The 16,055-nt window shown below is 37.3% G+C and overlaps 1 long non-coding RNA gene across 2 annotated transcripts; it reads left to right on the top strand.

Moving 5' to 3' along the window:
- Positions 1 to 1,896: 1,896 nt before the first annotated feature.
- LOC144650771 (uncharacterized) lies at positions 1,897 to 4,877 on the top strand. Of its 2 annotated transcripts, XR_013570193.1 has the most exons (4): positions 1,897 to 1,998; positions 3,458 to 3,930; positions 4,131 to 4,206; positions 4,658 to 4,877. It is a non-coding gene; the product is annotated as an uncharacterized LOC144650771 (long non-coding RNA). The 2 variants fall into 2 exon arrangements; XR_013570191.1 differs by lacking the exons at positions 1,897 to 1,998; positions 3,458 to 3,930 and having other exon boundaries at positions 4,069 to 4,206.
- The last annotated feature ends 11,178 nt before the right edge of the window (positions 4,878 to 16,055 follow it).

Genomic DNA, 16,055 nt, shown 5'->3' with positions numbered 1-16,055 from the left:
TTTATTTCACTATGCATGCTAAGTAAACATTCTTCGTTTAGTAGGGAAAGCGAAAAGTTTTACAAATGATAGAAGTGAATTTTTGCTTTTGCTTAAAGTGGTCATAAGTTCTCGTCTTCCATGAAATCTAACCACCATGGGTAACTGATAAACATATAGATGATTTGGCAACATTTTGTATATTCTTTGTGTAAGCACTGACAACACTTTTTCAAATTATGTAACACTTCTACTACAGGTGAATGAATTTATTATCTCAAAACAAACACACGTTTTGTCTTTGCCTTTGAAGTTCATTTTTAGACTTCCAAGGCGATAAAGAAAAGAACTAGTACCAGTAAAGAAAAATGTCCTAAAAAAATTTACGAAATTATGGCTTTTTCAGTAAACAATGATTCGTTATTAGGTGAAAAAAAAACTGATAAGCCTCCCTTACCAAAGAAGATGACAATTACAGCGTAAACACTTTTTCATGGCCAATTATTCTAAAATGTCTCTCAGTTATTTGAAACCTAGAGACTCGACCAAGGCTTCTGTATTTTCTTCTCCATTTTTTTCTTTAAAGCACTAACATGTAAATCTAGTCTCTTGTTACTGTCAGAAACGGAAGCGTTTCCCATCAAGTTTATGACTTATCATGAATCTAACTGTAAATCGTTTTCATCATAATATATGAATGTAAGATATCATTTGTAAATTTTTTTGCTCCCCCTACTAATTGACGAACGTTTACGTAATGTTTAATAAATGAGCAGCAGTGTTTTATCAAGTTTAAAACACGAGGCGCAGCCGAGTGTTTTAGACTTGATAAAACACGAACTGCGAATTTATTGAACGGCTTAAAAATCTTCTGATGTAGATCAATTTATTTAGATTTGGGGTTATTTTGGCCTAGAAAATTGGACGTAAAGTTTAGCCGTGTCTTTATCAGATATAAAGACACTCATTAAACATTAATTTCTTTTGTATTTTCTTTATGAATTATTAATGAGTTTTTTAAATAGCATTTTCGATACTCACTTAGCTGTCCCGAAATAAACACATTGCTCACCTATATTCTTAAAGATCTTTGCACCTGGGGCGGGACTTTTTTTGATAATTTCTAGTCGTTTGGTACTGATGAATATATTTTTTGCGAAGGTTACATCTGCAAATATTTTTACAACTCGGCAGATACGTTTTTTTTGTTTCTCAATTAAACGGTGGAAATCCTGTTCTCAAACTCATTAATAATTCATGAATTCACAAGCCAATCGGGATACGCCAATTTGGTCAGGTGCGTGTGGTTTGAAACCCCGATGAAACACTGGACAGAGGTTTTTTTCCACGATAGTTTGATGAAATATCAAACTCTAGAGTTTGATAAAACGTCAAACCCTTGTGATGCAGGGTTATCCTAATTTAAATATTAATGACACAAACACCGATTGAATAGACAAGCTTCTGTTTGGAATAACTCTAAAATTTACGTTTACCGCGCAATTCAAAAACGTTCCTGAATATCTCGTAGCGACCACCGTTCCTTTTCACAACCGAATTTTTGGACGAATTTTGTGAGCAGACTATCCAGGTCCTCCAACTTCTCTTCAAGACTTTGCACGCGATGAACATCACAATCGTTGAACACATGTACACTTCCCGGGTCAAGAAAAAGGAATTTTTGCTCGCGCGCTGTTTCGCAAGTTCTCAAAACCTCAACGGCTCACTTGTCTTTGCACTGTGTACTTCTACGGTTGGACTGTGCAAGCAAGAAATCGTCTTGCACACTTTTGGGCGGCCGAAACCGGCGAGATTCATTCTCAGCTAACCCGTCCACGTTTCAAAACTAGCAGGACGCCACTGCATGCAAATTGTGGCGGCTTTAAGTAAACAAGCTTAGTTGTCCCTTAGTTGTGAAAAACACAGATCTTACATAATCATCACCAAGTATGCGCTAATTGAACAAAAGATAGTACCAATTAAATGTTAACGTGAATAATATCCTTTGTTTGCAATAGGGTTTTCCGATTAAACGGAAATGGAACGACTTTTTCCGCCTGTTATAGCTAATTAGATGCAAAGTACCGTTTGTTTCAATTTGTACAATGGAATTTCAGTTGTTATTCATTGTTTACGAGTAGATTAAATTAGCAATCCTTGCAGTAAATACAATGTCTCGTGGTGGAATGCAAACTATATTCTTTTTAAACTTCTTGAAAATCAAGATACAACGTTTACGTATCACAGTTTTCCCAGAAAAATATATTGAAAACAGCAGTATATTTTCTGAGACAACTGAAGAAAAATGTTTTTAGGTGTCAAAGTATCCATGGTGTAAAAAAATATTTACTGAAAGGAGGCGGCTTTTTAATCGCATACGTAAAAGCCTGTGAAACCTGTGAAACTCACAAGTAACGTAAAACAAAGAACGCCAAGACAACAAAGAACCTCGAAACAATAAAAAGCAGGAAAACAATAGCCCCCAAAACAAAGAAACATTTTACAAGTTCTTACACCAGAGTAACCCCAAACATTAACGAACATGAAAGTTTTCGCAGCATAGCTTTTTCACAACTATTTTCTATCCAAACAGTTGCCATTTGTGGAACTTCACACTTCTCCAAGGTTTTGCAACCTGCTTTTTGCCACCAAATAAATAGAAAGATGGGAGTTGAAAATGAGGCGGTATCTTTTTGTTCTATTGTTTTCTTTTCATTTGCACATAAAAATTCCACGGGTAAACATCACATATCACCTTTTTTGTCACACCTTAGGAGTTTACAACAGTTTAACATCACACGTATCTTGTTTTCTATCTTGCCTTTTGTTTCAGAACTAATTCTTCTTTCTTTCGAAACTGTGGCCATGTCATGTGGACTGACTGCCCTCAGATATGTCATTTGACGAGAGCAATACCTTTTTGAGAGCTGCACTGGTGATATTACACTGCCCTCGAGCAGTGGACAACACACGCGGAAGAAAAAGCTACCAAAGCGTAAAATGTCAAATCATCGATACACACCTATTGAAGATATGATGATTGTGCAGGCTGTTGAGAAATGTGCACCACATTTTACTATATTGGTAATAGCTCTTTATAATGAAAAGTAGATCGCGCAAAATTTAAGATTTCCTGATTTCGAGTTTTCTGTTTACCGTTACTACGAAATCCTAGAGCAATAACTGGTGTAACTTTTATGTCAATCCGATGAAGGGAAATTTTCGGTTTGGTCCCGAAAAAACTGATGAACACAATCCCAAACTTGACGACAACATCATTTTCTTCTGGGATAGCTTTTGACATTTTAGACTACCGTAGAATCCCACTTTCCTGAGGGATAGTAAAACAGAGAAAACAAGCCAGCAGATTAATGTACTTTTAATGGGTTAACTAACTGAATTTAATAAGATTTTCAATAGGCGGAAAAATGTGTTCCTTTTAAGTGAATTTTCCGCTAAATCGGAAAACCCTAATAAGGCCCCGATTTCAAACTGTACGCTAATTAAACAAAAGAAATCAAAAATTAAGTTTTCGTGAATAATATATTTTGTTTGCAATTAGGCGCCGATTGAGAAGCTATTTCAAAAACTCGTGCTTCGTGTTTCATCGGGGTTTCCAAACACTCGAAAACAATAAAAGCACTCGGCCTACGGCCTCGTGCTTTCATCAGTTTTCTCGTGTTTGGAAACCCCGATGAAACACTCGCAATCGTTTTTGAAATATTACATCATTGACTTTACCGAAAAGCGCTTAACAGTTGTGCATAATGAGAAGACGATTGAACAACAAGCTGTAATTTAGTGTAGCAGATGGCTGTCACCAAATCATTAACTATTTTAAAATAACACTGAACTCAGGCATTATAAATATCTCGTCAGCACAGTCAAAAGTCAGTCAACACTACTTGCAAGAAGAAGTATTTTCTGTGGCTCGTCACAAAACGGCAAAAGGTAAGAATAATGCTGAGTATGAAATCAGTTCAATTCTTTTTTTGACGAAAAGTAATATGATAAAAAGTATGAAATCAGTTGAATTTTGGTTTGTTTTTGACTGAAATATTTTGAGGCACATAGGTAAACTGTTTCGTTTTTAAGTAACAAATGTTTACGTTATTAAAAAATGTATTTTCCCTTCTTTCTTTTTTTTGCAGAGTTTAACAAGATGAACAAGTTTTTGATCGCAATTCTCGTGATGTTTGTTGTTGCATCTCTGTTCATCGATGACAGGTAATTTGCGTAGCATCATGTAAGCTGTAGCATTTCCCAGTCTAAGGTCTTTTTTAACCTTTATCTTATATAAGTTTGATAATAAATCCGTTCTAAAGATCGCTCATCGATATAATGGCCCAGATTGAGACAAACAAAAAAGCACTGCTGCAATTATCATTTAATCATAGACTTAAAGTCACAAAATATGATCCGAGTTTTGGAAACTTTATTTTCTATGAAAAATGTCAAAATAGTAAAACGCATTAGATCCAAACATTGCGTATGTTTTTTATTGTAATTATTGTAACAGTAATTTTTCACAAATCCTAAAATACTTATCGATCATCTTCCTACTTTTCCTCGGAAGTTTATTTGTTCCTGAGTTTTCACAGCTTTTCAACTAGTCTACGAAGAATCTAGTTTTACGGTGTTTTGTTTGCTCAAATCAACATTTGTGTTTCGTTTTTAGTGACGCTTGGCGAAGACGTCGTCGTCGTCGTCGTGGTAAGATGGACGAAAACGAGATGCCGGTCTCATCTGATGAAGGACAGGAAGTTCCTGATGATGCTAAACAGAAGATTCTTGCTGCTTTCGCTGATCTCGAGACATCCGAAGACGATTCAGAGGAATACGATATTCATCCAAAACACGCTATTTAAAAGAAACCGAGAAAATTGCACACGAAAAACTAAAAAAGGTAGATCTGTCACACTGAAACATTGTTAAACGTCGTAGATTTGCACTATAAATTTTATTTTTATAAAATTGCAATTGTAACTCAAAGTTTTGTGGCAATAAAGGGTTGATATTACAGTCTCTATGCTTGAGTTTTGATTTGTTTTGTTTTTCACTTCCTCTAACGAATCCTAGGCAGAAGGGAACATCGCTTGCTATGTTGTAATAAGATCAAGACCCCACCAAATCGTATGTTTTGTGATAACAAAATTTGAAACTTCGTACTCTAAGTGCAGAAGTCGATTAAGTACAAATAACTACTTTGTCAAATGTAAAAAGATAATCAGAAAGTTTGAATAAAAATTCACCGAGGTACAGGTAAAAAAAATATCGATAATATGCGTCAATATAAATGTTTTAATTTTTAACTTGTAATCAGGCATAGAAAACGAACGCCCAATCGCATGTTATTTTATCATGAAAAGTGTGTCCCTTGTAACGACACCGAGTCGAGTATTAAAACAGACGCTGAATTTAATTATTGCCAGAGCCGTTTAGAACTGTGTTTAAATGTTTGACTGGAGAAACGTTGAAACAAACGTTTTGCAAAAGCACTTTTAAAAAATAAAAGATGTCGCTTTTACAGTAGATCGCGATGACCCACGCCCAAAGCGTCAGCATGCGTCCTTCGACACATCCTCTATATATACGCAATTCAAAGTCATTCCATCTACGATAATTGTGCTTTGCTCAATTAGAACATTTCGCTAAGGTTTTCTTGCATTTTACAGTTGAGTATTCGAAAAATCGCGCACTTTAGTTGTTACTGTGCATGGAGTGTTTTTTTTTTATTAGAAACAGCAAAAGATGTCACGATTTTCAAAAATGTAAAAAATACTTAGAATAGTTCTGAGTTGCTATATATTATTTAAAAGTAATTACATGATTTTTAGTCGCGCCATTTGGAATAAATCAAGCACTTGTAAATTTTGTCAAGTTACCCTTTGAAACATTTACTTCTGCATATTTTTTCCAAATTGCACTCGAAATTATGTGATTACTGGTACAAATTGCAACTCGTGCAAAAAATATAAGGCTAAAACAAATTAAAATTCGCATGTTGCTCAATTCGGATTGGGTTTCTCGATGAGCCTGTACTTTCTTGATTCTTAAAAAATATTAGGCAAAGATAGTTTTGTTTTCTTTATTTTTGCATGAGGACGGTAACTTGAGAATAACAATTCACCCTACTCGACCAGATGGTATTCTCAGCAAAGACCGCACCTGTGACAAATTTTACAACTCGCCGCTTCACGTATTGTTCATCACTATACATGTGACAATTATGAACTTCGATCTTGCCGACAAGTTCTAACACGAATAGTGTTTGTATTTGATGAGAAGACGATTAAACAACAAGCTGTAATGTAGTGCAGCAGATGGCTGTCACCAAATCATTAACTGTTTGAATCCTTTACTGAATACAAAATAAAGAAAGCAAGGCTGAGAAATATAGAAAGAAAGATGTAAATAAATTACAGATGGCTTTCGACACACGTCTCTGAAATGAAAGTAATAAGAGTAATAAGTAGTAAGAGTAATAAGTAGTAAGAGGGAGACGCGGGTTCGAATCCAGCTCGGGGCATACATTTTTCTTTCATTTCAGAGACGTGTGTCGAAAGCCATCTGTAATTTATTTACATCTTTCTTTCTACGTTTGTAAGGCTTTCTAGGCTCATGAAATTTCTATCTGTCACGTAACCCAATTTAATTTGGGAATTTAGCCATGAAACACACAAATGTCTCGAAAGAAAAATGCCCTGTGGATTGACCGCGCTCTATGCGATACACATCAATAAGTTGCCAAGTATCCAGCGTGGTTGACCCGATGGTGTAGTGGATAGCACGCCTGACTAGTAAGAGGGAGACGCGGGTTCGAATCCAGCTCGGGGCATACATTTTTCTTTCATTTCAGAGACGTGTGTCGAAAGCCATCTGTAATTTATTTACATCTTTCTTTCTTCGTTTGTAAGGCTTTCTAGGCTCATGAAATTTCTATCGGCCGAGAAATAAAATCATTGTAAAAACTAAGTTTGGTTTATTAAAAGAAACTGATGTTATAATTGCAATATTTTCATTTTTTACATAGTAATAATGATTTTACAAGAGCAACTTTCTACGGCGTTTTAATATTACATAATATAGTATAGAAATGTTGGTAATAAGAGAAACAGGTCATAGTTTCTAGTAGTATCTTATCAAGAATCTCAAGCCGAGCATTAACGAAGGACTCAAAGCCTCTAGATAATAGTCCATTTTACAGTTGTCTACCAAGTGACCAGGCCTTTGAATGGTAGCGAGGCTGGAGGTGACCTTGCATTGATACAAACCTCTTTGCTTTATTATGTAAATGTAACCTAGTTAGCATCAAAACAACGTGATTAACACAACAAAAGCAGTGAGGTCTGTATCAAAACAAGGTCACCTTCAGCCTCACTTTCAGTCAATGACCAGGTCACTGAGCAGACAACTGTAAAATGGTCTATTAGACATGTTTTTTCGATTACCAATATTTCTATACTATATTTAGCAATTATTGGATGAGGTTGAGTATGATATGAAGAATTATGCAGATTGAGGAGGGTGCTTCAAGTGTCTATTGAAGCTAAATCTGATGACACAAAGCGATGTTTTCGAGTACAGGTTTCCATCGTTCTTGCTTAGTTCGACGTAAGAATTTTCGTAAAACCGCTCCAAGTTTTCCGCTGTGGCTGGATCAGGGATAATTTCCTCTTCAGTGAAGATACGCTTTCAAAATCGATCGACTCCCCTTCGTTGCTTTTTCAGTGTTTTGACTTTCCTTGTCTTCTAATAACTTTAAATTTTACCTCTACGTAATGCTCAATCTAGCGGCGATTTCGCGCTTTTAACCTGTTCGGCAGCAAAGCCGTTCAGTCGCGTGACGTCAGCGGTTCTTGGGAACGAGGTTGCGATAGGATAATCATCCTGGGAACGAGGTTGCGATCCAATAATTTTGATATTGGACGGTTGCGATCCAATAATTGGAATTTCTTCCAAATTTGGTTGGCGCTAGCCAAATAGCTGGAATTAGCCGCGATCGAAAGCCAATGAGAAACACAGAAATATTTTAAATGAATAATAATACGTATTATTATTCATTCAAAATATTTCTCTGTTTCTGATTGGCTTTCGATCGCCGGTTAATTCCAGCTTTGTGTCATCAGATTTAGCTTCAATTCTTGGTTTTCACGTGACGTCATCAAAATTCTAAAATCCAAAATTGCAAGACCCCTGAGTTTTTATCCTTCACTGCTTAATAGACGTCCTTAATATATATCTTGTTGAGGGTTTTTAGCTCGATAGCATTCGCCATCTTTAAGAAAGAGCATTTTGAATTTTGGAGTTTCACGCCACACGAGATCAAAGATGGCCGCCAGAAGGTGGTCACGTTTTGTTAAAAAAAATGCCTTATCCTGCAATTTGTAACAATCTGAACAGTTGAGGTTTAGCGAGAATTGTTTATGTGAATGTTAACTTGTTCATGAGGGTGATCCGACCGCTTTTTGTAGCAGTATTTAATGCCAGATGTTTTCATTGATTTCCGGCCGCCATGTTGGAGCCCAACTGCTTGGGCTCCAACATGGCGGTTCCATACTGTGCTCTCTAAATTTGCGAGAAACAATTTGACGGATAACTCGAGTACGGAATAACGAACAGACCTGAAACTTGGACAAGTAGTTTATATAATAGTTTTCTACAACTTGTATTAATCTTGATTTTTTTGACTCAACAGTTTTGGATTTATTTTTTCGCGGCGTGACAGTGAAAACCACCAATAGACACTTCAAGCAAGCGCTAAATATCAACCTTATAAAGGACAAGAAATTTAATGAAGGTAACCGAGTTTTTGAAGTTTAAATCAAATTTTAAAGCGAACGTTGTTGTGTATTTGTGTACTTTGCCTACTAACTGTCAAAGCCCTATTAAATTCATTTTGTGCATTTGGAGCTCTAGAAATATTTTGAATGAATAATAAAACAATTATTGAATTCCACTTTCGTATGATATGAAGAATTATGCAGATCTCGGAGTGTGTTATCCGCCTCAGCCTTCGGCTTCGGCGGATAACACCCTCCTCGATCTGCATAATTCTTCATATCATACTCAGCCTCATCCAATAATTACTCCGGCTGTAGGCCAGGAGTTGTAAAATGGGCTTGATTTCTTTGGCCATCACAAATCTGCAAAATTGCGCAATCGAGTGACGTAATCCCATTGTGCTTTGCGTACCATCTGCTTGACCCCAAAAGAGAAAAGTTGCCGTAGAAGCCATTGATGATCGATTTAAAGCCCAAGTCTTTTGTGCCATGGAACGGATTACAAACTTCCAAGGTCTTGTTTGTTATGCTTAACAAGTAAAATTCCCTCTCTGGGGCAAGTACAGATTGCTAAAACCTTGCTGGTGTGAAGAAATTCATCTTTCTTTCCGCGCCGCGAAGACTGTGTCGCGACGCAGTGTGTTTTGAATACAAATCATGGACTTGATCAAGGACTTTCTGCGGCTTCTCGAGACTTCAGAAAGCAAACTTGTTATGCAAAGTATTACTTTGAATTTTGGATAGAATTTATAGAAGGATCAGTAAAAGTAAGTCAAGTAAAAAATTGAATGCAAAAGCCGTCCGCTATAATTATAAGAAATCACAGTTTTTGCTTTTGCGTGAATAAATTTAATTAAGCGTGCGAGGGTTGCTTCACGCGTTTTGAAATTGACGCTTAGTTTCTGTGCTTCATCTTTTACGAAAATTAATCTGAAATAACGCTTCTTTCAAGTTTCTTTCATATGTCCATCTTTAGTTCGGTATTTTAGGTTTTGAAGGGACATTGATCTTTGTTTCGAGACAGACGCGGTGTTATCTGATCATACCTTTCAACCCGACCTGAGTTTAGTTTTGTGTTTTATAAAAGATTTAGAAAAAATACTCCAGTATTCCAAAAAAATGCAAACGAGTAGTTTCATAAATAGTAAAATAAATGAAGAGCTTAGAAAGCATTACGAATTTAGTTTTTGGAACGAACCATTTGGTTTGCAGAGTTTTGTAAACAATATTCGTAGTCTCCTTCGCATCTGCGCTATTTGGTTGTCACGCAACGCTTTCGTGATTCGAAAATAACTTTTCCCTCCGAAAAACAGCTTTTCTGCACCAAGAAACACCACATTGAGATAGTTTCATATTTTGTCAAGATCTTCATTAGGGAGTTCCTACTATTCGTCTAGGTTTACTGGGCATTTTTTGTTTATTTGTTTGCAATAAAGTCTTGACATTGTACTAGTTTGGCACTAGTTTTATCTAGGCAGCTTTTCTTTATTCTTAATTGTATTTTATGTTTTATTTTTATAGCCTCTCATACCCGGCAGTACAAGTTACAGGAACCGGGAGTTCCGATACGTACCCAAACCCTTTCCTAATCCTCCACCCCTATGTCACTTCCAGGGCCGGAGTGAACGCTGTCCTAGCGTCTTGTTGCTAATTACAGTCGAATCCCGATAACTCGAACCTTCAAGGGAAATCGAAAAAGGTTCGAGATAGCGGGAGTTCGAGTTATCGAGGGTAAAATTTGAAGAAAATGACCTGAAGGGAAATCAAAAAAGGTTCGAGTTAGCGGGAGTTCGAGTTACTGAGGGTTTGAGTTATCGGGATTCAACTGTAAGTAAGAAGTTATATAATTATTTTCCTCTGTCGGTGAACTCGCTGTGTTGTCAGTGTTGTAAGGAATTTTTACAATCACAGTAAATCTTCTCAAAACCAACGCCTAAACAAAGTCAGCCAAATGTAATTTCCAATCTTCCATGTGACACAAGCCTTGATCTTATGTGACAAACTGTTGAGATTGACTTATCATTTTCGCATTCTAATCGTTCTTGAAGGAGAGATTTTCAACTTCCGGTGTTTCGACAAAGTGTTGTGGTTGACACATTTCACGCATTCTGATCGTTCTTGGTGGAAGAACAAACTTTTTAACTTCCGCTTTGCATCTAGCCTTTTATAAACGTGGCGCGCACGCGTTATACGCAATCCGCTGGTCACTGTCAAGATTAGGGTTGTAGGCCTCTCTCGGGCCCGCAATAAAGTGTCTAACCAACATGGAACAACTAAGAAACGAATGAATCATTCACTTGCGATTCACCTCCGTGGTAACATTTCTTTCTTGAGACCTTTTGACAAATGTCAGCCACCTTTGTTCCCAGGGTCTCTCTCTTCCAGCCCCAAGAGGGAGGCGTGGCGGGGAGAGAGAGAAACCCTGGAAACGAGGTTGCATGTCAGCGTGTTTCAAGCGCCATATGCGAAGGCCGTTTTATCATAAAAATACATGTATTTTTTTATTCCAAGAGGACACGGTAACGAATCTCGCAATCTGATTGTTTCTTAGCGCGAGGAAGTTTTTTTCTATCTCTACCCACGGGCAACGGCAACGCTTTCGTGAGATTCATTTCGCGGCGAGAAGAACGAACCCATGAAAGCACAGTTGACCAAAGCGTATTATTAGAGTTTGTATGGATTTAAAATTTAAGCGTATTATCAGAGCGTTTGTATGGATTTAAAATTTGAGCGTACTATCAGCATTTAGCGTTTGTATGGATTTGAAAATGAGTTGAAAATATTTCCTTTTTCCTTTGAAAACCTACAATGAAGCTTGAAACCTTACCTGGTGTCCTTATTTTGTCTTTCTAGTGCTTTAGAAAGCCATACGCGCGATTTTTGTTTGAAAGCTGTGTGACATTCCGTAGCAATTGAAGAAGGGCACGCAAAATAATAACAGGTATAATAACAATAGAATTGGGCTGAGAGAATTTGAATTCATTGGTCTGAAACCTCCATGCACGTGGGACGAATAATTTTGCGTATATTAGCGATTTTTAGTCTTAGTTGAAAATGCAAATTTGATGACAACAAAATGAGTCCATCATGACTCTCGAAGACTATGGTTGATTTGTTTCAAGCGCTTTTAATTGTTTTGATTTGTTCTGATCTAAGATTTTGGACGTTTGGGAGTGCAGATGGTAAGTATAAAGCTAACTGAACTTTGAACAGATAAAGTAGATTGATAACAATACAATTTCGATGAAAATTTATATTAGCACGTTTAAAAAATCTGACTATTTACGAATGAAAGTGAATGAATTTAAAAGATGTTGAAAGAACGAGTCCTGAAGAAGTGATTTGACTTGGAGGCGTAGCCCTCTATATATTTAGTTCATTTTGTCAGTGCGAAACTGTTCCTGTATTCGACTTCAATTATTTCTGGACGCAATGTAACGTGAAATGGCTCTGAAATACGTCGGAGCCTGTGTTACTCAGCCGGGCGCAGGGGGAGGGGGTGAGGAGTGGAGGGAGGGAGGGGTGGGGGTACATAGGAGGGGGAGAGAAACAGAAAATGCTTGCACGGACTTCACATGTTTGAAACCAGAAAATAGTTTATTTTACATTTAACTCCATCTGGAAATAATCTGGAAACAGTTTTGTTCTACAGGATTTTTTAGTTATATTTAACAATTATCCTGCGATCGCCTGATCTTGCCACGGGCCGTAGGCCAGTGTTGGCTCTTCAGACGATTTCCGCGTTGGCGGATTTTTTTCAACAATTGTCAACGAACACATTTGCAGAGAACTGTAATTTCATTGCTTTAAGCCCGGGCGTCTTCGCAACCTACGTATCCCGGATATCTGTATTGAATCTGTTAGTCGGATTCGATTCATTACATAGACCATATTTGGGCGTGCATGTGTTGAATAATAAGGTGTAATTTCGAGCAATTATTGGAGGGGGCTGAGTATGATATGAAGAATTATACAGATCGAGGAGGGTGTTAAGAACCGACCGAGATCTGCATAATTCTTCATATCATACGAAAGCCGAATTCAATAATTGTTTTATTATTCATTTAAAATATTTCTAGAGCTCCAAATGCAGAAAATGAATTTAATGTGGTTTTCACAAAACGCAAAGTCACAAATACACAACAACGTTCGCTTTAAAATTTTATTTAAACTTCACAACTCGGTTTCCTAGATTAAAATTCGCTGTCATTTATAATGTCGATATTTAGCAGTTGCTTGAAGTGTCTAGTGAAGCCAATTCTGATGACACAAAGCGACTTTTTCGAGTACAGGTTTCCATCGTTCTTGCTAACTTCGACGTAGAATTTTCGTAAAACTGCGCCAAGTCCTCCACTGTGGCTGGTTCAGAAATTGTATTTTCTTTAAAATACGCTTTAATAATCGTTTAACTCGCCTTCGTTGCTTTTTTTACCCCTTGTCTTCTAATAATTTGGTGATTTTTTGCTCGTGGAACTGCACAAATCTCGCCATTTTCCCAGTCGTTGTGCATCAGAGCAGTTGCCGTGTAACGTGGGAACGAGGTTGCGAACGGTTAACGCCGTGGGATCGAGGTTGCGATCGGTTAATTTCTGATATTGGACAATTGACGTCATTTAAATGACGTCAATCGTCGTATAATAGGACCTTCTTCCAAATTTGGTCAGCGCTAGCCGGTTAGCAGGAATAAACCGGAGATTGAAAGCCAATCAGAAACGGAGAAATATTTTGAATGAATAATAATAGAAGTTATATAGAAAAATTGTTATCTCAGGCGTGAGAGGTGATGTTTTAATAATTTACATCTTTCATTAATGACCTAACTGAAAAGAACTAAATCTCATTATACTTTATTGTTCAATTTCATACACCAGGTTACGCCGAACTTGACAGATCTATACATTTCGAATGCCCTGGACACCGCATGGTGATTTTCTTAACAAAGAAATATCTTGCAAACTTCAATCACAGCTCCTTTCACTTAAACAACAATTCGTGCACAGGACGGCAGCTTAACCACAGTCATATTATTTTACAAACTGGACTGAATGATTGCGGAACAGTCAACCGAAGTTACAACGGCTCATATATCTTCACAAATCTGGTACATGGATATCTCAAGAACACAGACAATCGTAGCTCAAAGAACATCGTAACAACATTTGTAGTGAAATGCAATGGTTCTTCCGAAATGGAGAAATCAAATAGAACGAGTCCTCAATTTAATGTAACTGTGTCGAATGTTGAGAGCAAGGCGACGCCCGTTAAAGATGCACTTTCACAACAACCAATGCAGCTCGAGCTCCAAGCAGATGAAACAATTGCAAGTAAGGCAATAATAAAGCAACAATCAAACTTATTTCATAGGCACGTGATTTTGTCAACAAATTCGATTGTCAAAGATGAAAAAAAAATGAGTGATTAAATTAGGTTGTTGCTTATTTTAAGGCAATTGGTTCGAGATTTCATGGTTGTTTGAAAGTTTAGAAAAAGTACATGTTTGCCGGATGAAAAAGCTTTTCATCTAGATCGTCAGAAATAATTATTTGCCCCAAATGTCTCACATGAGATTTGAAGAAAGTCGCTGGTTTCCGTTTTGTTAAATGGTTGCGACACTTTCTCAAGTTTTTGTAAACTACCCTTGCGTTGCGATTGGACCACAGCTCTCGACTAATTAGAGTGCGAGAATTCTCTTAGTATTGCAAAAATATATACCAATCATCTCAATTTCAAACGCCTTCAAACCGCCATAAAATTACCTTAATACATTTATTACGGTCCCAAAGTTAGAATCCAGCGAGAGCAGACGGCTTTTCGGGAAAAAAAGCCGTCTGTTCTCGCAGGCTACAAAGTAAGCAATGTTTTGATCTTTACTATGCTCTTGTCATTTCCGACATCCATTTTGCACTGCGACTATTATGTAAATATAAAAATTAAAAATTGAAAAAAAAAAATTTTTTTTTTTCCTTCCTCCATCCTTCATTAAAAAATTTTTTGAAAAAATTTTAAATAAAATTTTTTTTTTTTTACTCTAAGGGGGGCCCCCAAAAAAAAAAAAAAAAAAAAAAGGGGATAACAAAAAAAAAAATTAAAATAATTTTGCGCAAAAATTTCTTGGGTGAGGAAAGAGAGGCAAAAAAAAAAATTGTTTTCCTTCCATGCTGCGCAATCCTGGTAGCATTATATTGGGAACACAAAATGCTTCTAAAAAATCGCCAAGTTTCGATTCGTGAGCGCGCGCACTCAACTATTTTTTTCTAATTTCTACGTCAAGCGTTTGGTTACATAACAATTGTAATTTCAATTAACACACTTCCAGTTGACAAAAATTCACACGTAAACTACTGTGCGTACATACAGTTTGTTAAAAAGTTGTCGACATGGGCAATTGCTTTACAGCGAGTTCGCAACGAAAACATAGCGTAACTGCAATAACTCCAGAGAACGCAAGTCTTTTATCAAGTGCGTCTTTAAAGAACGAAGGCACAGCGCTGAAATTACAAACGGGTGAACGCCCTTCAGCGATAGTCCCCAAACCTTGGAGCAGAAGGAAGAATCGAGTATCGCCTTGTAATAGTGGCAGTGTAAGAAACCCAGGTTTCATCGAAACACCGGCACTTCCAGGGGGCTCAAATCGTTCTTCTCCTGCAAGCCCGTCATCAGAGAGCTCTGGTTGGTCTGTAAGAACCTTGGGAACCTTAAGCAGCAATTCAAGCACTGAAGAGTATTCAGATGGCAGTTATCAGTCAGTTAGTGACAACGAGAAGACCGCAACACCTCATCCACAAATACAGCCTGCTATTACAGCGGGCAGGCTTATTATTGTACAGCCCTGCAAGAGCTTTTCACCGTCATTAGACGAAAGCTCGTCAACTGCCGAGGTTCTTCCTTGTGAAAGATCATCTAAAACGCTCACCATCACAGAAGCTAAAGCAGACATTGTAGAAGTGTTTTTTTCCAAGGATGAATCATTGGACATCTGTTCTTCTACAAGCTCTTTTGGCACCTGGACAGACGATCCACAAGATATCGAGCTTGATGAGCTGAGCGAAGACGAGTCCTGCAAAGTTTTTCCGTACGACTTTTGATGAACTTGTGCCGGCATGGCATCAGATGCTGCGAACTTTTGTGAAGTTTTCGAGATCTTAAGTTGAAATTTTTCTTTTTACTTTTTGTTGTTAGTTGAGGGTCCTGAAGGGGCCATAAATCCCATTTTTCCCGGCCCAAATTTTTCCCCAACTCCATTTCCCAGCCTATTGTTTTCCCAGATTTTCCCAATTTTCCCATCCCAATCCC

The sequence above is a fragment of the Oculina patagonica genome, chromosome 1 (genome assembly GCF_052425735.1).
Source record: "Oculina patagonica isolate OP01 chromosome 1, crgOcupat, whole genome shotgun sequence".
NCBI classification, from domain to species: Eukaryota; Metazoa; Cnidaria; class Anthozoa; order Scleractinia; family Oculinidae; genus Oculina; species Oculina patagonica.
This window is presented reverse-complemented; position numbering and strand designations above follow the sequence as displayed.